General features: G+C 43.3%; 1 protein-coding gene and 1 non-coding gene across 5 annotated transcripts in view; both read right to left on the bottom strand.

The window, feature by feature from the left end:
* OPCML (opioid binding protein/cell adhesion molecule like) overlaps positions 1–15,121 on the bottom strand; it is a 339,391-nt gene that overhangs the window by 184,800 nt on the left and 139,470 nt on the right. The window lies entirely within an intron of this gene.
* On the bottom strand, positions 12,146–12,246 carry LOC123028141. Its single transcript, XR_006415631.1, has one exon. It is a non-coding gene; the product is annotated as a small nucleolar RNA SNORA17 (small nucleolar RNA).

Genomic DNA, 15,121 nt, shown 5'->3' with positions numbered 1-15,121 from the left:
AAATAAAACAGGGAAAACCTGAAAGCAGCACTGAACAACACTGTGGGTAACAAAGTCTCTAGGTAAAGGTCCCACTATTCTATAATATGCTATATTTGGGTACTGCCTCAGTTTCTAAGTGTCACCTTTCCCAAGATGCTTCATTGCAGAAAGGAAATGGATCGTTCAAAGTATGTGGTTCTCCAGCATTAAGCTTTTAATTGTTTTCTCTGTGTCACAGATTACAATGCATGCTTGAAATGAACGGGGGGGGGGGGGGAGGAGGCAGGAACAGAACTCCAAAGCATAAAGCAGCCCTAGACCTGCAATAACATTGAAATGCTTTTCAATTACGTTAAACTCAGGGAACCAAAGCTGCACACAGGCCAGTTAATTTGCACCATCATCTTGTAAGTACCTTGCAGGAAAACAGTGGTGAGAGATTCCAGGAATTGCTGTTTAGCTTGAATTGGTCTACTGGCAAAGTGAGGCTGGAGATGGGAGGCAGGAAGGGACTATCCTAATTAAAATCAAAATATACTTTTGCAAAAAAATAAAAAAGCAAATGGAAAAAGTCATTTTCTCTTGCAAAGCTGCCAGCTCAAGGAGAAACATAAAATCCCCCAATGAAGAGCTTGTCTGTTTATTATAACATCAACTTTAATTTATGCTCTTGTCTTTTATGATTGTTCTCTATCCATGTTCCTGAAGTTTATTTATATGCACACAAAGAGCAACCTGTGATGAGCAAGCTGGTGGGAGAGCTTTTGACTCAAAAGGGAACAGGAATGCTGCAAACCAAGACAAGAAGCCAGGTAAGTTCTCATTCCAGGTTCACCCCCACCCCCTGCACTAGAATTGGGCAGGATTATGGGATGCCATCCTGCCGTCCTTGGCTCTCTGACCTCTGGCTCGTCCTGGACTATGGTACCCGTCTCTACAGGCTTGGTTTGTGTATTGGCTCCCGGCTTGACTAGGGACTGTGGTTTGGACCTGTTTCGCCCTGTCTGCCTGGGTCCCAGTGCCTTTACTCTGTCGGTCAGCCACCCTCACCCCATGCTGACACAGGGCTGCTATGCTGGTTCTTGGCCAGCAGAGGGAGCCGTGAAGCTGCCTCTGGTTTTGACAGAGAGTTGCAGATCAAAGAAACCTGTTCACACCGCGGTGTGTGTTGTGTGTGTGTGTTTTTCTTTTTTTTTTCTTTTTTCTTTTTTTTTTTACCAATAGCAGCTTTTAAAAGTCCACTTCCCCCAGGAGGGAGACACATTTTGAGGTTTAGAAAAGATTATTTATCTGCATAAGAAAGAGGAGCTGTTTTGCAACAATGGTTGTAAATGACTACACTGATTGGATATATATACCAAGGCCCCTGGAAGAAAGCAGACATCTAAAACATGGGACTAGGAACGGGGCTTAGTCAGTGCAATCTGCCCTACAAGCGCTGGAAGCTGTTGGACCATGGGTGCCGTCAACCCAGTATTGTCCATGCCTGAGGGTGACTCTTCAGGGTTTCAGGCTGCAGGGAATGAGTACAGGACTCTCTGTATGCAAAGCTTGTGCTCTGAAGTATTGAGTGAAGCATTCCCATGACTGGTTGCTAGAGGAGGGCACCACTGAATTGCATCAGTAGTGGCTTTTGAACTTCAGTGCCACCACCACATATGGCCAGTGAAGGTACTGTAGACACCAGGGCAAGAAGGCTCAGGTGGCAGAAGGGACAGGTTCACTACACCATATCTTATAAAGCTGCTGATTCCAGTTTGGTTCCTCAGTCTCAGGGAGTTGTTGCTCAAATGGACAGATTGCTTGTTATTCCATACTGGCTCAATAGCTGCCTGATGCCCCTTCAGGCCATTGAGTCTCTCTTGCAGTGCTTGGGGCCTCTGGTATCCCAGTCCAGTGTGAGGGACATCTTTCCTTCTACATCTGTGCTCTATTACTCAACAGCTTAGCATGGTCAGAGAAGAGAGATCCCACTGAGACCATATGCTGAGAAGTTGTATCCATTTTGGCATAAAATCAGCTGTCTTGATATGATGCTGATATCAACACTTAGATGCATAGGAAAGAAAAGAACATTGACCTTACACAAATGCGAACTTCATCCATTCAGTTGCTTCAAGATTTAAAAAAAAAAAAAAAACTTTTCTCTTTCCTTAACAAATGCTCACTGCAGGAGGAATAGATGATGTTAAATTATTTTGGAATATGCTGAGAATGTCCTGCTTGAGCAACTGATGCCTCATAAATCATTCTTTTTCCTACGCTTGATTTCTCTTTCTGGCAGGATAATGTCAGCTCACAGGGGAGGCTGGTGCTTTGCACTTAGACGAACATACTTGAGGGTGTGCAGAATGGAGATGAGGGGAGAAAAGTGGGAGATGTAGAGGACAAGAGGAGGAGTGGTGGAGGAAAGAGCCAAAGAGAAGGGGCTTGGCTAGCAGAAGGGAATGGCTGTGGAGGCAAAAACTGCAAATTGATCTCCAAAAGAAGCAGATGTGCAAAGATAACCGTTTTCATTTCCTTATTAATACATGCTTAAATCAGCCTTCCCCAACCTTGCACCTTCCAGATATGTTTGGACTGCAACACCCAGAATTCCCAGTCAATGGCCCTACTGGATGGGAATTCTGGGAGCTGTGGTCCAAATGCCCCTGAAGGCCACTAGGCTGGGGAAGGCTGCTTTAGACTACGGTCCTGTATATCCTTACCTGGGAGTAAGGGCTAGTAAACTTAATGGGAGTGAGAAGACATGCATAGGATCACACTGCTGAGGATGCAATCTGGTTGTTTCTGCCCTCAGTGTCCGTAAGACTGAAGCTTTCAGCCATACAATGCAGGGCATGAGGCTCAATGGTAGAATCTTTATCACTGCTGCAACTCATGCTGTACATTTCTCTAGACAGTTCTTGAAGCACTACAGGGAGGGAGAGAAGGCAGTTGGGTGTGGGGGGGGGGACTGCTTGGATACAGGGCAAGTCCCTGGCCTCAACCAGCCTTTCCAAAATATAAGAACTTGACACAAACATGAAACTGATAAAGAACAGGAGAGGAGATCCCAGAGAATTCTGGTTGGTCTTCGTGTTGTGCTGTATAAAAACATAGCAGAATGTTCAGATTTCTTCCTCCTAAAGAGGATGAAAAGAACCTGAGCTTTAAAAATAATTTAATGTGGGAGGAAGCAAACCGAGAGGTTTGTCCACCCACGCAGAAGGCTTAGAGCACTCAGCTCTTAGAAACCTGGGTTTAAATCTAGGGATGGGGGAGAATTTCTTCAGTTGGCGTTTTAATCACCTGACTTCAGCTTTTAGACAAATGCATGAACTGAGACTCAGTTAAAATTCACACTTCTCTGAATTTTCAGAGGAATGTCCCAATAGAAAAAAGCAGCAGCAGCATACAAAATGCATATATTAGATGAAAGCATGCAAGAATGAGTATGCCACTAGTTAAATCATGTTCAAAGTAGATTTCAATAGGAAAATTGCTTGCAAATATTTGTGCATTAGGAAGAAATATGCATAGAAATGCACAGAAATGTCATCTTTAATATTTTTTAAATCTCAAAGTTGGGATAGCCTGCACTTAGAACAGCAGGGGGGATGAGAAAATGAAAAACAGAAATAAACCAAAATAAACTTCTCCATATTAGGAACAGGTACATATGAGTGAAGTTTAATTTCCTTTGCTTTTGCTAGAACTTATCAAATTCTGCACGTGTCTTTATACATAGGGTAGAAAGAACATTAGACTAGGCTGATTTCCTAGACTCCAAGACTCAAGTCAAGAGATTTTCTCCCAAGTCTGACTCAAGTCACGTCAGTGATTCAACAAGGACTCGACTTGGGAGTCGCAACTGAGTGACTCGACTCAGCTTGAGATTTCAGCTGCATTTGCCATTGCTTGCTGCCCACATCCAACATGTGGCATGATATCCAGGGGGGACCTAGGTGGAAGGCATGTGTGACGGGTTGGAAGGTAGGCATGAACGCAGCAGAGGCAGTGGAAGGGAGAGAGTTTCAAGGGTGGGGGGATGGATAGGGAGGAGAGGTTGCATGAGGGGAAGGCAAGGCATATTTTTGGCATGAAGGAGGCAGTGGAAGGGACGGACAAGAGGCAGGGGCAGTAGGGAACTTGAGAAGAGACTTGAGACTTGATTCAGGCATTTATTGGAATGACTTGAGACTTGACTTGAGACTTGGAGTAAAGACTTGGAAACATGGACTTCACATCACTGCTGATTTCCGAACACTGGTGTTCCCATAATCACCCTCTGGCTTTTCAAGGACAGACATGGCAGTGGGCTGAAATGGAAGCTCATTTGCAATGGGGCAGCCCCAAACTGGCTACACAAGGGGTCCAGTTTTGGAATACTAGGAGGAAGAGGAGGAACAGTGACTGGAAGGACGGTGTGGAACATTCCTGTATACTAGGAAGGACCGGGTATCCAGAATGAATACACACAGGTTCCATTACTACCTGGAAGCTGCTAATGCAACAATTTCCATACTCATCGTCTCACTATCTTCTGGAGTGCTTTGGCTATGGGGCAGTATAGACATGAAAGTACAGAGATGAAAACAACTACAATAACTCCTTTCCTGCTTATAGGCCCTCTGATACAGCTTCTCTCCCCTACTCCTTCTGCAATAGACAGACATATGGCCTGGAAAACCTTAAGCAACATATTTTTCTTTAAACTCAAACCCATACTTTTCAAAGATCACAGTAGATAGTCTGTCACATTACTTGTTCATCTGCCTGGATATACCCTCTTCTTCTTTTTCAAATTAGCACATCTCATGCTCAGGCTTAATAAAACTTGCAAAGGATGTACAGCCTGTGGGACCAAACCTCTCATTTGTAGCTACAGGTGCTACAAGACTTAACTGAAATAAGACTGAGGCTGAATCACAACCAGAAAACATCCCTGGATTTACAGATCTGTGGAACAAGAAACCCGTCTCCAAAGCTGTTGGTTTCAACAACACACATGCACTGATTTAGACTGAGAATTAAAAACAATATATAAGGTAGCAGTCCACATCTGTCTGGGGGATAAAAACAATTCAGTCTGCAGCCCAGAAAGTCCCTCCCTCCCTCATATATATATATATATATATATATATATATATATATATATATGAGAATCTCCTGCTGTTCCCCTTCTTACTGTGAGCATGTCAGATATTCTGCCTTGACACCTGAGATGTCATAATGGGGAGGAGGCACAAGAAGTCAACGTTTCAATGCCAAATAAATACTTGTGTTCATTGGCGAGCTAAAAGCTCAGGAAAAAAGTTTTTCAAAAGTGGGGAAAATCCCCAAACAAAATGTATTCTTCATTTTAGGTTTACAATGGAAAGAAAACAAAACAAAGTCCCAGAGGTACCAGAACATATATTTTACTCTTCCAACACCAAAATGGATTTGGTCCAGATGCCTGCACAGAGATAAATAAAGATGATCTTCCATTTATTTATGAGATTTCTATTCTAGTTTTTTCTTACACACTCAGAGTGGCTTCACCATTCTCCTCTTGCTGCTTTCCAGGTTTAAGATTTTAGTCCTGCTATAAAATGCCCTGAACAACCTGGGACCAGGCTATCTGGCAGAGCAGCTTTTCACTTATTTATTTATTTATTTATTTATTTATTTATTTATTTAATCTCTATTTTTATTTTATTTCTTGCATTTGTATGCTGCCCCATAGCCAAAGGTTCTTTGGGCGGCTTACCATGTGTAATATAAATGTATTTAAAATGCAGATGAAATAAATAATGATAAAAAACAAAACCATAAAACATAGTAGAACTAAAATAATTATAAATATAAATAGGAAACAAGAGGATAATAAACACAATATGACCAATAACAATAATCAATAAAACAGTAAACAATGAAACAATAAACCGGGAGCGAACCAATAATCCAATCTAAATACTGATACAAAATTTAAAAAGTCTTGACTTGGCATCACAAACGAGATAGTTTTACCCAGTGCTTTTTTTGTAAAAAAAAAAAAGTGTCGGAACTCACGTCTGGGGGTCACACTTTTACACTAAAAGAGATTTTCAATTCACCAACTTTTTTTGAAATAAAGAACTTATTTACCTTTTGCATGTAGCCAGTCACTCTACACACACATAAACATAATGGTTGCCGCCGGCAGTAAGCACTCAGCGGGCGACCACATGACCTATCCCAAGCCAAGCAGCATCCCAAGCCGAGCAGCGCCCTCACAAGCAGCATGGACACACAAGCAGCCCGCAGGCACGATGTTAATGATTTTTGCCGCCGACCTGCTACGCCCAACAGGGCGATTCACAATCACTTGGAAAAGTCTGTCAAAAAACGGTGCCGGAACGCTGTTCCGGTGTGCTCTATGACAAAAAAAAGCCCTGGTTTTACCAACCTGTCCAGTTACAAAAGTGACTGGATAATTATTTCCCGGTTCTTCTGTATGGACCACAGGTCCAACTGCCCAAGAATCTACTGGGAGAAGAGCCTTCACTATCGTGGCCCCAGTTCAACGGAATTCCCTGCCTTGGGAATCAGCCAAGATCAGACCTATGCTGATCCTGCCACCTGCTAAAGGCATCCTTTTCTGAAAATCCTTCCTTTCTGACCAGCCAAGTTTCTAATGTTATCTCATTTTAATGTTTTAACATATTAGTTTCCTTCCTTTATGTGATCTATATCTGTATTGTTTACTGTTCCAGCATCTCCACGCCATGGAGCAATATGCAAATATTGTTCAGATAAATGCATGCTGTAATCATGGGGAACATGATTTAATACATGCATACTTTTGATGCTTACTTTTGGGGGGGAATGCGCACGAAAATATACACAGAATTGTGTTGGAACAACAATAAAAAATGTTTGCAAGCTGATATGGACAGGAGTGAGAACAAGATTCAGGTTGAAATTTGAAGAACTTTAATGGACTCAAGCTTTTTTCTGATTTGCAGAACCCTGCAGGTTCACAGAATAGTAGAGTTGGAAGGGGTCATGAAGGCAATCAAGTCCAACCCCCTGCTGGTGCAGGACACCAGTTCACACCATCCCACTCAGATGCCTGTCCAGTTTCTACTTGAATGCCTCTAGTGTGGGAGAGCCCACCACCTCTCTAGGCAGCTGGTTCCACTGTTGTATCGCTCTGACAGTGAGGAAGCTTTTCCTGATGTCCAGCCTGACAAGTTAGATTTGGAAAAGTGACCATCTTTAGATTTTATCCACAGCACTTGAGTTTTCTATCAAGACACATTCAGGCTAGTGCGTCCCAAGCAGCCTACTTCTTCCCTGGCACGTGTCACCCTGTCTTGAGTCCAATGAATTCCTTTCAGTCAGTCTTTCACCCCACTGGGTGGCAATGGACTGGATATTCCTCCTCAAATTAACAGAAAGGGCTGGGCACAACAAGACACGCACCATAAACTCAGATATTTAGAATCCTCCTGATGGAGATGAATTATGACTGATAAGTGATTAAAAGACAATTAGCTGCATGAGGAAAGTACTTCAGGAACTGGGAAAGAGCTGCATGAACAGGCACTTGCCCTGACCTCCAGCATCCTAAGCTCCTGTCAATTCTTGTTTGAAACAAGAGCCGTAGTCTCATCCAATATCCATCTAACCTTTCCACTCTACGTTGCTTGGTTTCCTTGGCAACCATTTAAAAGTCCTGGAAAAAAGGCACAGCTGCCTCTCTGTAAAAAAAAGGAAAGAGAGGTAGAGAGGCAGGGATAGAGACAGAGACGCTCAGAGACTGGCAACACGCTCTTTCAAGAATCTCTCTCCCCCGCTCTTTCTTCTACAGGTGCTTCCCCATTCCACAGCTCCAGGCTGGTTTCAAGTGGTTTAGAGCCTATAAAATCTCACCCTGAGTGCACAGAGAATTAAGGGGGTAATTAGATGGGTGTTACCAGGACGTGAGAGAGCAGATTCGTTGGGCTACAGGTAGTGCTTGGAGGCCACTGAAGGAATGTTGTATAGCGCACAATATATCATGCAGCTTCAAAGAGCAATGCGAGGATGAAAAAGCAATAAACCAGCGTTCCGGTCACACCGTCAGGGATTGCAGCTTTACGGGATGCTATTCAAGGGAGGGGGCAGGTTTTTGTGCTTTCACTCTGACAGAGGTTCTTGGCTTGTCAACACTCTCACTGGCATAACTACCCTCCCACACCTTCTACTGACCTGAAGACCGTGGTCCATCCAGCTCAGTGCTGCCTACATAGACCAGCAGTGGCTGCCCAAAATCTGAGTCACAGGTAGGTATCCAAGATGGAACCTGGGATCTTTTCCATGAAGGCCATATGCTCTACCACTGAGCTGTCTTTCAGGAGCAGAGCTGAGGGAGGATGGGGCTGGGGACGGGGATGGGACTACTTTCTTGGTGTGCCTAATAGTTAATGTTGGTATGCATTTTAACTGAAGTTAGTTTTCATTTTCATTTTATTCATTTATAAAAATAAGTATAGTCGTCCCTTCCTCCAGGGAGCTCAGTGCATGACCATGTTCCCCACACTTACTTTCCCAATGACCCTGAGAGGCTGACAGAGGTGACTGGTCCAATGTCATACCAGAGAGCATAATCGTTGATTGGAGAGCTGGGTCCCTTTAGCAACACCACTGGACTCCAGCTGCTACTGTGTTCTCCACTCTCAGGGTTGCCACACATGCACTTAGTTTCTGTGCTGGCTCCAGGATTTTTTTTTGGGGGGGGGAGGGTGGAAGGCACCTCCAACGGGATCTTGACTTGGAAGAGGTGGTACTGAGACGGGACCGCAAACCAAGAATTTCATCAGGTGCAGTATGATCTTCTTGGATCTTCTGCAGCACCAATGGGACAGTCCTTGGCCTGGCAAATGCCCTACCTTGCCAGTCTTTGGAGTTTGCCCCGTTTTAATTTCTATTAGGTGAATAATGACTATGAGGACTCAGCTAGGCACAAAGAAGAACTGGCCTCCAGCGCCTTTAGTAACCAACAGGGAGAATGTGTGTGTGTGAACTTAAGTGGACTCAGGGGGATGGTGGAGGACAGGAAAGCCTGGAGGAATGTTGTCCATGGGGTCATGATGGGTCGGACATGACTTCGCGACTAACAACAACAATGATTCTCTCATCCTTCCATGACAACTTATTCCATCCCTGAATCAAGTAAATATATGGGGCATGATCCAGAACGTGCCTAGCTCCCTTTCCCACCACCCCCACACCATAATCACAGTGAATCCAGCCTAAAGGTTCTAGCCTTGCTGGGGCTTTGCATATTCATAATCGATTAATCAGCAATGGCCATTTAATTGGTGGGGCTGTAACTTCAGCATATGTGTATACATCTTCAATGACACATTTGTTGTTCTGGTCCATTGCTCTGAGGAAGGATGTACGAGAAATCCAATAGGAAGATGAAATCTGATGGATTTTCATGATTCAGCCCTGTGCTGATGCCAGTTCACTATGATGTGAGCTGAATCAAGTTGTGGACTTCTGTCTCTAAGACAGGATACAATTTGTGCAGGAGGAGGAGGAGGAGGAGGATGAAGACAAAGTTTGTGCACTATTAGGCAAATCGTATAAATCATAATGAAAAGCACATTGGCCAATTCTTTTGCAAGCTGCACTAGATACACGTGTTTTTAGATTTCAGATTGAACTGGGATCTATACAGAAGTTTAACTCTGACATGGCCCACTGGTTCCCAGACTAGGTTTTCGCAACAATCACCCATTTTCACCCTAGACAGGCAGCACAGTCAGCTTCTGCTTTGTAACTACAGAGCAGCATGCAATTTGCCAACAAGAGAGGTGAGAAGTGATGAATGACCTTGAGCGTGAGGTCCAGCAGAGGGCAGGGCCCATTCCAAGGACTGTCCATGTCATCTGTTAATTCACTGGTTTCCGAGTGAACCAGGTGACAGCAGGCGGTGCTAATTCGCATGCTACACAGCTTCCAACAAAGCCTGAACGCAGGGAGGGTTGCCTTGGCATGTCTCACTTCTGATGGCTGCCTCTGCTGACCTGCTGGTTTTCAACATCTAGCACATTAACAGACCAACACCCCTTGTACAACGTGCTCAGAGAGTTACGCTGTTCTCTGGAATGCTACATGCTAAGAACTTGGTATTTATAGCACTCCCTGCCATTCTCTGGGAGAAATAGTAAACACAGGTCAGAACTTGAGGCTGTCATTAAACATGGCTGATCAAAAGGAGCTTTCTCTCTACTTTTTCTCTTCCTTGCCCTGACCTACTGCCTTCTCCTTCTCTGCCAGGGTTCCACCACTTACATGTCACAGGAAGCCTGAAAACAAGGTAGGTTTGGGACAGCTACCTGAGTGCCTGCCTGTAGATGCTGAATACTAGAAAGCACAGAAACAGGAGAATCTGCCTATATTGAGTCAATCCGCTAGTTCTGTGCATCAGCTTCAGCAGGTACCCAAAGCCCAGGTAGAATTGGCCACCTCTGGACCATTCCTAGTGCTTCCTAAGGCAAAGTGGGCTTCCTTCCAAAGGAATAAGAACTGTCCCTGGGCTCTGCACAAGGCTTTCTCCCCTGAATCAAGGCATTAATAAATAGCATATGACCAGAAAGGGTGTCATGTCTTTTTGCTTCTCTAATACTGAAGGGAGAGAAAGATGGGAGTGGGGCTGAGCAACTGACAAATCCATCTTCTCATCATAGGTTTTCTTTTGTTTGGGATTCTCCAACCACTGTGCTTTGTAGGAGGGCAAGGATGGAACCACATTATGATCATGCTTCCAACACTACCACACATCGCCTTGGACAACGAGAGTATAAAACTGGTTTCCAAACATTGCTCCTTCGCCCATTTTCCTAAAAGTTTGCAAGTTTTGTTGCATGGAGGAAGATGTATGATGGTTTATGGACCCTTTGCATGCACCTTCCCCATAAAACAATGGGGAGGGGACGAGGGAAAGAAAAGCTAATCACTCTTACCATCTCCCCAAATCTAAAGGTCTCCCATTTTGCATACTAGTCACTGATTATTTTTTTCATGTAAAACATGCATCATTAGAGCAATAACTCTTTCCAAATATTGAAAAGTGTCAGAAAGCAACCGAAAGCACAAAAGGTCTGTTGTATCTATGCCAGTGTATCCCATCCTGCTTTTCCAAAAGCATTAGAACAGAGCTGTGGGAGTCACTTATTGTCCATAACGACTGAGCTGCGGTTGGCAGAGAATTGCTTTAGTCTCTCTGCTGGAGTCAGAGATGAGAGAATTATTGTCAGGAACAGCTCATTTCTCCTGAAGTGAAATTTACCTTGCAGAACATGAAGAATCAAAAGGCTCAGGGACACTGGATGAGATAAGCGCCCATTGTTGCTATGGTTTATTTTGGGCAACAGATCACAAATCTGAAAAGGTCGGAGTTGAACAATGGGGCTCCATCATAGAAAAATCGAGTAATCCAGGTGCATGTCCATGTAAAAATTGCAGTGAAAAAAAGAGGAAATTTGGAAGATGTGTTGTTTACTAAAATGTGCATCCTTCTTTTCAGCTGGTCACGCTGAAGGAAGTGGGTATGTTTAACCTGGAGAAAATGGAGAAAACTCTCCAAATTTTTGAATGGCTGTCACATGGAAGAGGGCAAAGGCCTTGGTATGAAGTATAATATCTTGCATAACAGCTTGTTTCCAGAGAGGCAGGGTTATAATGTACAGGCTTAAATTAAAGCATGGTTGATTATAGTTGCACCTTAGCAGAACCTCTGAACAATAAAAGCAGTTCAAAGATTGAACTAGGTATAAGCTTTTGAAATCAACATTCCAGTAGTAGGCATGGCTGAAAGAAAAAGGGGTAAACACAAAGGAGAAAAGGGCGGAGACAAAATTACCTACAAAAACAGCAAATTGTGTCTTAAAGCTCTTACTGCCAGTAAATAAGCTTTAGGAGAGACATTTCAGCCTTTTAGAATTGGGAGAAAACTCCACAAAAGTGGAAGAAAACAAAATAATCAGAAACTGAGGCAAGAACGGTGGAGCCTGAAGAATAGGAGTGGTCATTTGGGGCCAGATTGGGACCCCAGGAGAGTTAAATTTGTCCCGTGACCCTGAGGTTACCAACTCCAAGGTACCTAGTATGTGAGAGAGGGTTATCTCCCCATGCTAGAGGTCTTCAAGCAGAGACTAGATAACCTGCTGGGGATGTTCATATACAGGTTGGCTTAGAACAACCCCTTCAACTCTCTCCCTTCCAATGATCCAGGGTTTAGAAACCCTGCCCTATGGGGAGAGACTGAGGGAGCTAGGGCATGTTCAGCCTTGAGAAAAAAAGACTGAGTGGGGACATGATATCCCTCTATAAGTACCTGAAAGGCTGTCACAAAGAGGAAGGTCAAGATCTCTTCTCACTGATGCCAGAGTGTAGGACACAGAATAATCATCTCAAGTTGCGACAACCCAGATTTAGGCTGGACATCAGGAAAAGATTCCTTGCTGTCAGAGCAATACAACAGTGGAACCAGCTGCCTAGGGAGGTGGTAGGCTCTCCCACACTAGAGACATTCAAGGTGAAACTGGACAGCCCTCTGAGTGAGATGGTGTAACGTGGTATCCTGCAACAGGAGGGGGTTGGACCTGATGGCTTTCATGACCCCTTCCAACTCACTATTCTATGATTCTATGAACTCTGTGTTTCAAGCATATCCCACTACACATCTTTCATGTTTCCCAGGATAGCACCCTTAATACACTTAGCATTTTGTTTCTAATAGTGGACAGATATTACCTTTAGAGAACTCATTTGCAGGGCACGGAAGGCATGGCCTTCCCCGGTGGCCCATGCAACATTTCCATTTAGGCATTCGTATTAGTATCAGAATCAGTACCAATACCAATATTAGTGTTACCTTTGTTTGAAACTGAGGACAAAATGTTTTTCTGGCTCCTTGGATCATTACCTGGCAAATAAATCAACTCCTAGGAATTCAAAAGTTGGCTGCTTCTGTCCTGTCCTTAAATCCACTGGGATGGATTGGAAGCATGGATAAGGTCAAGGATTTTGAGTGAGGTGCAGAAGATCAGAAGTTGGGTTCCCACAAAACATGTGAACAAGTGTTAGGATCTCAAAGACATGCTGAATCAATCCATTGTGTGTTGGACTGTGTTACTTGCTGAGCTACCTGCTACGGCTCATATATTACATACTCAAAGTGGGGGGAAACAATCAAAGAGTGGGACAAACAGAACAAAAATGATACCCGCATCTAATCGAATACAGAGTAGATGCACAGCACCCAAAAGAAACAATCTGAATACTTGCATCCAAGAAGCCACTTACAGGCTTTCATCAACACATTATAATATTAATCAAGGCTCATAATGTGCAGTGATTTGCATGCCAACAAATATATTTACAGTGCAAATTGTTTGTTGAAAAGCCTTAGAGAAATATGCAATTCATTGCTATTGAGTTTGGGTAGAAGAAGAAAAAAAAACTGTGAGGGTTTTGTTGTTGTTTTGTTTTATTTTTTTCTTCTTCTTTTCAAACTGCCTCCTTATAGGCCTTGCTTTCTTCTTCTTATTATTTTGGATTTGGCAACAAAACTAATTAGCATTCCTCACAAGCTTCAGTGCTAAGAAACATAACTGGATCACTATAGCTAGGAATCCAAGAGGAATGGGAAAATATCATGTTCAGAGGCCATCTAAGAGTAGACTAACCTGATCAAAAGGAGATGCAAATGGAAAATTAGATTTTAGCCAGTGATAATTAGTTGCATTTTGCTTCCCATGCAGTTATATATTTATTTATTTACAGGTGCCCGGCATGTTCGGTTAATTCTGAAGAAAACCATTTCTCTTCTATTTTCATGCTATGGTGCCCTGACACACCACATTCTCTTGGAGTTTCTGCTTAGTTCTTGGCCTGTCTAGAATCTTGGTTATGCCATCAAGCCAGCCTGAGGATACATGACCATTTTATTTGCATTGGCTTAAAGCCAGAATATACCCTGTCTCTAATTTTGCTGGCAAAAGTTTACACATCCCTGAGTTTGTGAAGCTAGTTTGAAAAATGCATGCTTTCAAAAAATGCATGTTTGGAAAAAATATGCATTTGCATGCTTTAGTTAATGGGGAGGAAACATACATTTGGGTGTACACTTCAAAGAAAAAGCACAGTACACATAAATGAATACTTTTCCTGAGACGGCGAGGAGCTTGTACTTAGGAAAGCCAATGAGGCAGGCAGTGTTGTGAGGAATTTGGAGAAGGATGTGAAGCTTCACCCTCAATGGTTTCTGCATCACTGCATGTGGTATTCAGGTATTATGAACAGTGAAACTGAACTCTTCATGCTGTTGCAGTTAACAGACTTACACATTTGATAAACAAACAGGACACGCATATAGCTCAGGGTTCAAACACATGCATTGCTTATACAAGATGCAAGGCTGATCAGCTAGTGGGTGATGCAGAAAATCTTCGCTGAAACTGTTGCCTATCTGAGTAGACAATACTGGACTGCAGCCAGTGGGAGGGCAGTGGGCCAGTGTGAGAGGCTGGAAGTTTCGCCTGGAGATTTGGGGGGTCCTTGAGTCCCTGCTCCACCAGAAAACTCATGGAATGACTCTGGGCCAGCCAAAGTTGTTGTGGCTGCTGTTGTGAGGATGAAATAGGCAAGAGGAAACCCATGCAAGTGGCCTTGGATTCCTTGCAAGAGGAAGAAGGGCAGGGTATAAATAAATACAGTGTTGTAATAGTAATCATAATATGCGGATAAATATTCTCATTCAGCGTAAGGCAGCTCAGGGTGATTCAGTTCCATATTGCTCTGCTGACTTCATTTTTAAACAGAGAAAATGATGTTCAGTGAAGGCAATTTGGGCTGGAATTAAGCCAATTCAGTGTGTAATGCAAAAAGATATTACAGAGGTGCATCCGTCTACGGCCTGTGTTTTTGAACAGAGAATATGATGCATAATTAAGCCTACAGCGGATACTAATATCCATGCAATTAGGGGCAACAATGATGATATGGATCCACTCATATCCACTCCTGCAGAAGCGTTCTGAATATATGATGGTCTTGCATGGAAGGTCAAAATGCCTGTTAAGAATAAGGAGACCAATGCTGGACATGTTTAGTTAACACGCTTCTATAGTAATTC

This window comes from Varanus komodoensis, unplaced genomic scaffold (assembly GCF_004798865.1).
Source record: "Varanus komodoensis strain SLA01 unplaced genomic scaffold, ASM479886v1 scaffold35, whole genome shotgun sequence".
NCBI lineage: Eukaryota > Metazoa > Chordata > Lepidosauria > Squamata > Varanidae > Varanus > Varanus komodoensis.
This window is presented reverse-complemented; position numbering and strand designations above follow the sequence as displayed.